At 46.6% G+C, this 8,119-nt stretch overlaps 1 non-coding gene across 1 annotated transcript; it reads right to left on the reverse strand.

The window, feature by feature from the left end:
• Positions 1-6,896: 6,896 nt before the first annotated feature.
• LOC118155162 (U1 spliceosomal RNA) lies at positions 6,897-7,058 on the reverse strand. Its single transcript, XR_004745381.2, has one exon. It is a non-coding gene; the product is annotated as a U1 spliceosomal RNA (small nuclear RNA).
• Between the last annotated feature and the right edge of the window lie 1,061 nt (positions 7,059-8,119).

Raw genomic sequence — 8,119 nt, forward strand, 5'->3', positions numbered from 1 at the left:
TGAGCTGTGATCACACCACTGCACTCCACCCTGGGTGATAGAGCCAGACCCTGTCTCAAAAACAAGAAACAGCAACAACAACAAAAAAACTTGTGTGCTTTTCTCTTGTTAATCTTTCTTATATTTAATTTGGTTCCTAAACCAAGTAGGATATTCCACTTAAGAACCAAGACAGTGTTAACACAAAATTAGGAACTGAGCCAAGGGTCTCAATCCATCGAGATTTGTTGAATGAGTTTGAGGTCACACTCAGGAGAAACAGATCACAGAAACATCTGTGGCCATGCTCTCTGAAGCGGTTTTCAGAATTTACACATATCTTTAAAGGGAAGAAAGCACTTTGGGAGGCCGAGGCAGGTGGATCACGAGGTCAAGAGATCGAGACCATCCTGGTCAACATGGCAAAACCCCGCCTCTACTAAAAATTACAAAAAATTAGCTGGGCATGGTGGCGTGTGCCTGTAATCCCAGCTACTCGGGAGGCTGAGGCAGGAGAATTGCCTGAACCCGGGAGGCGGAGGTTGTGGTGAGCCGAGATCGCACCATTGCACTCCAGCCTGGGTAATAAGAGCGAAACTCCGTCTCAAAAATAAAAAAATAAATAAAGGGAAGAAAGCAGCTAGGAAGAGGGCTAGGAGGTAAGACACCTGGGAAGATAAGCTTGTATTTGACTTTGTCAGTGTAAAAAATCTAACAGAGTTTAGTTTTATGGGTTAGATTTAGGTTGCAAACTTAAAGTTGTCATTGATATGTCCTTGTTTTATAGGAGGATCTATATTTTTTTAAAGGTTTAGGGTCCAGCAGAGAATTTACTTATGAGCAGCTGGTGAGGGCAGTCATGAGACTGTCTTTTTGTGGGAGTTTGGCTAATGTAATGCCTTAGTTTGTAAGGCTGTGAGGCAGCACCTCTCCACTTGGGAAAAGGATGACGATACTGTGTGACTCAGTCTCTAGGCTTCGCTTTGGCACAAGGAGTTGAAGTGCCCTGAGATTTTATTTTCCTTTACAATGGCTAGAACAGATCATTAGACTTCATACAGGACCCATCATCCACCTTCAAAAATGTTAGTGACATGTGAAGCGTCAGCTCCGGCTTCAGAAAGTGGTCGACTTGCAGGTTAGTAAGAATTTACTGACGACAGTATGAGTTTGAAAAAGGAGAATTTAAAATTAGCCAGGCGTGGTGGCACATGCCTGTAATCCCAGCTACTCAAGAGGCTGAGGCAGGTGAATCGCCTGAACCAGGGAGGCAGAGGTTATGGTGAGCCGAGACTGTGCTACTGCACTCCAGCCTGGCAACAAGAGTGAAACTCCATCATAAAAAAATGAAAGAAAGAGAAAGGAAAGCTTGTTAGAAAGGAGGAAGCCTGCACCAGAGTGCAGTGGGGGCCTCAGTGAGAGAGGACTGAGGGCATTACAGTGGACTTTTCGACAGGGGTATTTATGGACCTAAAGCAGGAGCTGAAGGGTGATTTGCACGATAAATGATTATCTTTTTAGACAGTTGGTGCCTTGATATCAGCAAAGGTTGAACAATGCGTTTCCACATGCATGCATTCCAGAGATGCATAGAAATTATAGTGACTTACAAATTTTAACTTGAAAAGAAGCCTGGAACCAGGTGCCTTTAGGTAATAAGGAAGTCTAATTACTTCTAACTTCCTAAGAGAAGGAAGTTTTGTCTCCTGAGGGCTGCTTGATGGTCACCCAGTGATTTTTGCTCGCCTCAATTAGCATTTAAGAATATGGAGGAGCCAGGCGCAGTGGCTCACACCTGTAATCCCAGCACTTTGGAAAGGAGAGACAGGCAGATGGCTTAAGCCCAAGAGTTTGAGACCAGCATGGGTGACACGGTGAAACCTCATCGCTACAAAAAAACACAAAAATCAGCTGGGCATGGTGGTGTGCACCTGTCATCCCAGCTACTGGGGAGGCTGAGGTGGGAGAACTGCTGGAGTCTGGTAAGTTAAGGCTGCAGTAGCGCCGCTGCACTCTAGCCTGGACAGCTGAGACCCTGCCTCAAAAAAAAAAAAAAGGCTAGGGTGCAGTGGAGAGCCTGGTATAGTGGCTCACACTGGTAATCCCAGCACTTTGGGAGGCCAAGATGGGACGATCCCTTGAGCAGTTCAAGACCAGCCTGGGCAACATAGTGAAACCAGGTCTCTAAAAAATAATAATAATAATAAAATTAGCCAGGTGTAGTGGTATGCACCTGTGGTGCTAGCGACTTGGGAGGCTGAGGTAGATCACCTGAGCCCAGGAGGTCGAGGCTGCAGTGAGTCAATATTGCACCACAGCACTCCAGCCTGGGCAGCAAACCAAGAAAGACCCTGCTGCTTTCTTGCTGTGTGATCTGGGATAAGTTACTGACCCTGTCTGTGCTCCAGTGTTTTCATGGTAGTACCTACTTCATAGGTGTTAGGATTAGAAAAGTTAATGTATTTAGAACGTTCAGAACAGTCCATGACAGATTAGTGAGGGCTCAATAAAGGTGGGATTTGCCCCTGTTAACACAACCTGTTGAATTATATTTAATTTGGCATATTATAAATTCCATTCACATCTGTAAGTATCCTTCTTCTAACGTGGAATCCCAGAGTCTGAAGTGTAACTCAGCACCAAGCCAGTGCAGTGGCTCAACCTGTAATCCCAGCACTTTAGGAGTCTGAGGTGGGCGGATCACTTGAGGTCAGGAGTTAAAGACCAGCCTGGCCAAAATGGAGAAATCCCATCTGTACTAAAAATATAAACATTAGCCCAGCAAGGTGGCACACACCTATAGTTCCAGCTACTGGGGAGGTTGAGGCAGGAGATCTCTTGAGGCTGCAGAGAGCCGTCATCATGCCACTGCACTCTAGCCTGAGTGGCAGAGTGAGACCCTGTCTCAAAAAAAGAAGAAATAAAGTCCAAGGAGTCCCATTCCCACAAGAAATATCAGCTCTGTGGGCCCAACAGTTGTGTGTTCTGTTTGGCTCACGTGGGGACCTTACATTGTTGACAGGACATCTAAAAAAGCTTTTAGGTTGACATTACCTTGAAAAGCTGAAGACACAAATCAGGAGAGGCTTCCAGGCGCCTCTTCCCCACCCCGCAGTGAACAAAGGAACCCCAGATGTTGAGGACATTGATACTGCTTTGGAGGCTTCCCTGCCTGAGCCCTGTCAGCTGGAAACCCTGGAGTGGAATATATGGGAGCTCCAGGATTAGTGGATGACCCCATCCCATTGCCCAATACCCAGTGGGTGCTGAGCACTGGAGATGGCAGATGCAGCGTATGCAGCTTTCCCTGAGTGACATTGGGCTGCACACTTTACATATGTAGGTTGTCTTTATGAAGTGTGTATACCAACAATAAAATTGTAAGTCCCCCTTTCCCCCACCACCATCCAAATGGACTTTCACCTTGGCAAGGGCATGCTTAAATTTTTTATTTTTAAGTTCTGGGATACATGTGCAGAATATGCAGGTTTGTTACATAGGTATACATGTGCCATGGTGGTGTGCTGCACCTATCAACCTGGCATCTAGGTTTCAAACCTCATCTGTATTAGGTATTTGTCCTAATGCACTCTCTCTCCCTTCACTTGGCGCCGACCCCCTGACAGGTCCTGGTGTGTGATGTTCTCCTCCCCATGTCCATGTGTTCTCACTGTTCAACTGCAACTTATAAGTGAGAACATGCGGTGTTTGGTTTTCTGTTCCTGTGTTAGTTTGCTGAGAATGATGGCTTCCAGCTTCATTCATGTCCCTGCAAAGGACATGAACTCATTTTTATGGCTGCATAGTATTCCACAGTGTTTATGTGCCATATTTTCTTTATTCACTTCCTTCTCCTTTCTGTTTCATTTTCCTCTCCCTTTCAGCAGAGACAAGAAAGACAGGACTTTCTGTGAAGTTCATGACCAGAAAAAAAATTCTATGTAGGTCACGGAACTGGGAAGACAGCCTTCCGTTGGTGACTGATCATTGAGGAGATGTCTGCTCTGGTCACTCACTTGCACTCAGGTGACAGATCAATGCTAGGGATGCTCCCTTTGACTGATTCACCACAGGTTCAGATCAAGGTTTAGGGTGGGTTGGCTGCTAAGCTGCTTGGTTGCTCATTTGCTTTCTTTGTCTCCAGTTTTCTGTGTAAACTGTGGACAACCTCCCACCCTCCATTCCTCCTCCTCCTTCCTTAACCTGTGTTCTAATCTCAAACCCCTCCAGCTATCACCTGACCTAAAACCTAGGTGTCTTATTTTCTTCTGCGATATGGCTTGGCCACAATGTAAACTGAACAATGGCTCTAAATGGCCAAAGAACTGTACCTTCGATTTTTCTATCCTGCAGCATCTAGACGATTTTTGTCATAAAATGGGTAAATGGTCTGAAATTTTCTATATCCAGGCATTTTTCACACTTGGCTCTCTTCCCAGCCTCTGTTCCCAGTGCGACGCCTCTCAAATTCTCCTTTCTCTCCCATCTATGCCCCCTGTCCCTATGGCCAACGCAGATTATTCACACTCCATAGACCCTTCTGACCTTTCTTTTCTCCCCCAGGCTGTCCCTCATCAGGCTGAACTGAACCCTAATCTCCCCACCCCTCATCCCCTCCCTCTTATACCTCCTCTGTCACGTCTCCATCCCACACCCACTCGGTGTCAGCTGGGACAACACTCCTTTCCTCATCCCACATGCCCCGTCCACCTATTAGGGTGAGATGTTTTAACTAAATTATCTGCTACCCTGACTATTCCAGGACTACAGCACATCTCACAGCTGCCCTCTTCCCTGACCCAAAGCCTACCCGGCAGCCTCCCATGGCGTCTCCTCACCTTAACCCATAGGTGTGGAACACCTGTACCCCATCCTTAGCAACCATCCATGCACCTATCAGGATCCCCTTAAAACCTAATCACTCCTACCCTGTGCAACACCCATACCCTATTCCCCAACAAGCTCTAAAAGGACTAAAACCTGTTATCACCGGCTGAGGTGTCCTCATAAGGCTGGATGTCTGGAGTGGGTAGGATGAGCTTGGCAGCTTGGTGAATTTCTTGCCTAGTTTGTTGGGGAACTAGAAGATAATCTCCAAGAGGGCTAGTGTCTGAGAGAAGGTGAGGCCGGAGCAGAAAGGTATGGCCATCTGAGAGTTCAAAGGGACTGTATCCTGTGGGTTCCCGGGGAATGGCGCAAATTTGAAGAAAAGCAATAGGTAGAAGGGATATCCAGTCCTTCTTTAGTTAAAGCGTGAGTTTGGTAAGATGTGGTTTTCGAAGGCCATTATTAGCCTTTTCTACTTTTCCTGATGACTGAGGGTGGTAAGAGGCATGGAGATTCCATTGAATGCTCAGGGCCTGAGAGACTGCTTGGGTGACTTGGCTAATGAAAGCAGGGCCATTGTCAGATTGTATGGAAGTAGGCAGGCCAAATCGGGGAATGATATCATTTAATAGACAAGACAAGCAGTGGCCTTTTCTGTTCCTGTAGGGAAGGCTTCAATCCACCTTGTAAAGGTATCCACGCATATAAGAAGGTATTTGAATTTCTTGACACGGGGCATATGAGTAAAGTGAATTTGCCAGTCTTGCGTGGGGGTAAATCCCTGCGCTTGGTGAGCAGGAAAAGGAGGAGGTTTTAAACATCCCTAGGGGTTTGTAGAGTGGCAGATGGAGCCCTGAGATGTAATTGTTTTAAGGATGGACTTCCATGAAGGGAAGGAGAGGGTCTAAGAGATGGGCCAAAGGTTTATGTTCTACAGGAAAGTGTTTGTGAAGGACGAAAGGATAAAATGGGCTTGCAAGGCAGGAAGAAAGAATTTTCCCTGATCCAAAAACCAATTGCCTTGAGTAGGAAGTGACTGCTAAGTTAAGGATTCAGAAGGAGACTAGTAGGAGTAATTGTTGAAAAAGAAAAATATTGTCCACTAGGGGGCGATATTGGTGCGTTTGCTTCCTTTTTAGCTGTCTCATCAGCATAAGCATTTTCTTGGGCAAGGGATCTACAGTTTTTCTGGTGTTCTTTGCAGTCGACAACTCCAGCCTTGGCTGGGAGAAGGGCTGCTTTAAGGAGAGCTTTTATGAAAGAAGCATTGATAATGGAGAATCCTTGTGTAGTGAGAAAGCCCCTTTCTGCCCAGATGACAGCGTGGTGATGGAGGATACGGGAAGCCTATTTGGAGTCGTGTAGGTATTGACTCAGCCCTTTTTCCAGGGTGAGAGCACGTGTGAATGCTATCCGTTCAGCTTGTTGAGAAGTAGCAGACAGAAGAAGGGTGGCAGCCTCAGTGATAGCAGTGTGGGAGGCAGCAGCATAGCCAGCCTTTCCTGGAGAGAACTTGTTAGGTTTTGATGAGCTGCCATCAATAAACCATGTATGGTCAGAGTCTGGAATAGGGAAAAGAGAGATGAAGTGTGGGAAAAAGGGGAGACAGCAGTGTGGATTGGGGGATACAGTAGTGTGGCGCAAGATTTACCTTCATGTTTGGTATTAGATAAGAAGCCGGATGAAAATCAGGGCCATGCGCAATAGTCACAGTGGGATTTTCAATATAGAGCAAACAGAATTGGATAAGACATGGGGCAGATAACAGATGTGGAAGATGCGAAGAGGACCCTAAAGCCTGAAGATTGTGGGCGCTGTCTTGAGAGAGTGAGGCACATCTGTGATTTTGAGAGCTTCAAGGAGGAGAGTGGCAGCGGCTGCCGCACATAGGCACGAGGGCCAACCTAGGACCGTGAGGTCAAGTTGTTTAGAGAGGAAGGCAACAGGACGTGGACCTGGCACTTGGGTAAGAACTCCAACGGCACAACCCTGAATTTCAGCAGTGTATAACGAAAAGGGTTGGGACAAGTTAGAGCCAGAGTGGGAGCAGTTTCTAGAGCTGTCTTTTTTTTTTTTTTTTTTTTTTTTTTAAGGGGAGAGCATGAATGCAGTCCCCACTACCACAAATTATGCAGTCAGGTTTCCCACATTTGGGGAAATCACAGGGGTCAGCACATCCGGAGTGCAATGGATAAGCCCTACCCTGAGAAAACCACCTTGTGGTCATGGTGTCTCCCCGATGGGTTAAGTATCAGAGCTGTCTTTAAAGAGCAAAAGGAGGAGTGAGGAAAAGAGTTAGAATCTATGGGGTTGGATAAGTTTCCCTTAGTGAGCTTATTTGGTGGTTTGATTAGAATGGCAAAACCTGGTATCCAAAGGTGAAAGTGTCCAACTGTACCTAGGAAGGAAAGGAGCGGTCACTTGGTAGAGGGGGTTGGGGTCGAAGAGATTAACTGGATATGGTTGGTGGGAAAAGCACAGGTGTTTTGTTAGAGGATAATGCCCAGATAGGTGACAGATGGAGAATAAATCTGGGCCTTGGAAGGGGACACATGATATCCCTTTGAGAACAGGTGCAGAAGGAGCAAGAGGGTATCTTGCTGAGCAGCTTTATAAGAGAGGCTGCACAGGAAGAGATCGCCCACATGTTGAATAAGGTGAGAAGCTGAAGGATAAAAAGAGCAAGTTGTGAGCTAGGGCCTGATTGACGCAGTGCAGGCTGTCCCTGAAGCCCAGGTGAGCTGTTGTGACTGATGGGTGTCAGAGTCAATCCACGTGAAGGCAAACAGGTTGGGAGGAGGGGTGTAAGGGGATGGTAAAAAAAAAAAAGCATCTTTGAGATAGAGTACAGAATAATGTGTGGTGGAGGGAGGGCTTGAGGACAGGAGAATGTATGGGTTTGGCACTACAGGATGGATAGGAAGGACAGTCTGATTGATAAGGTGAAGGTCTTGGACCAGCGGTAAGATTTTCTGGTTTCTGGACAGGTAAGTTAGGGGAGTTGTAAGGGGGGTTGGTAGGCTTTAGAAGACTCATCGTACCCATTCCAGACACCCAGCCTTATGAGGACACCTTAGCCAGACGATTAGTACTGGTCAAGGACTTAACCCAGCCAGCTCTACAGCCTCAGTGGAAGGGTCCCTACCTGATTGTCTATGGTACCCCAATTGCCATCTACCTACAAGACCCTCCCCACTGGGTTTACCATTCCAGGATTAAACTGTGCCCATCAGATGACCAGCCTAGCCCCTCCACCTCCTCTTGGAAGTCACAAGTACTTTCTCCTACTCCTCTTAAGCTCACTTGAATTTTT

This window comes from Callithrix jacchus, chromosome 6 (genome assembly GCF_049354715.1).
Source record: "Callithrix jacchus isolate 240 chromosome 6, calJac240_pri, whole genome shotgun sequence".
NCBI lineage: Eukaryota > Metazoa > Chordata > Mammalia > Primates > Cebidae > Callithrix > Callithrix jacchus.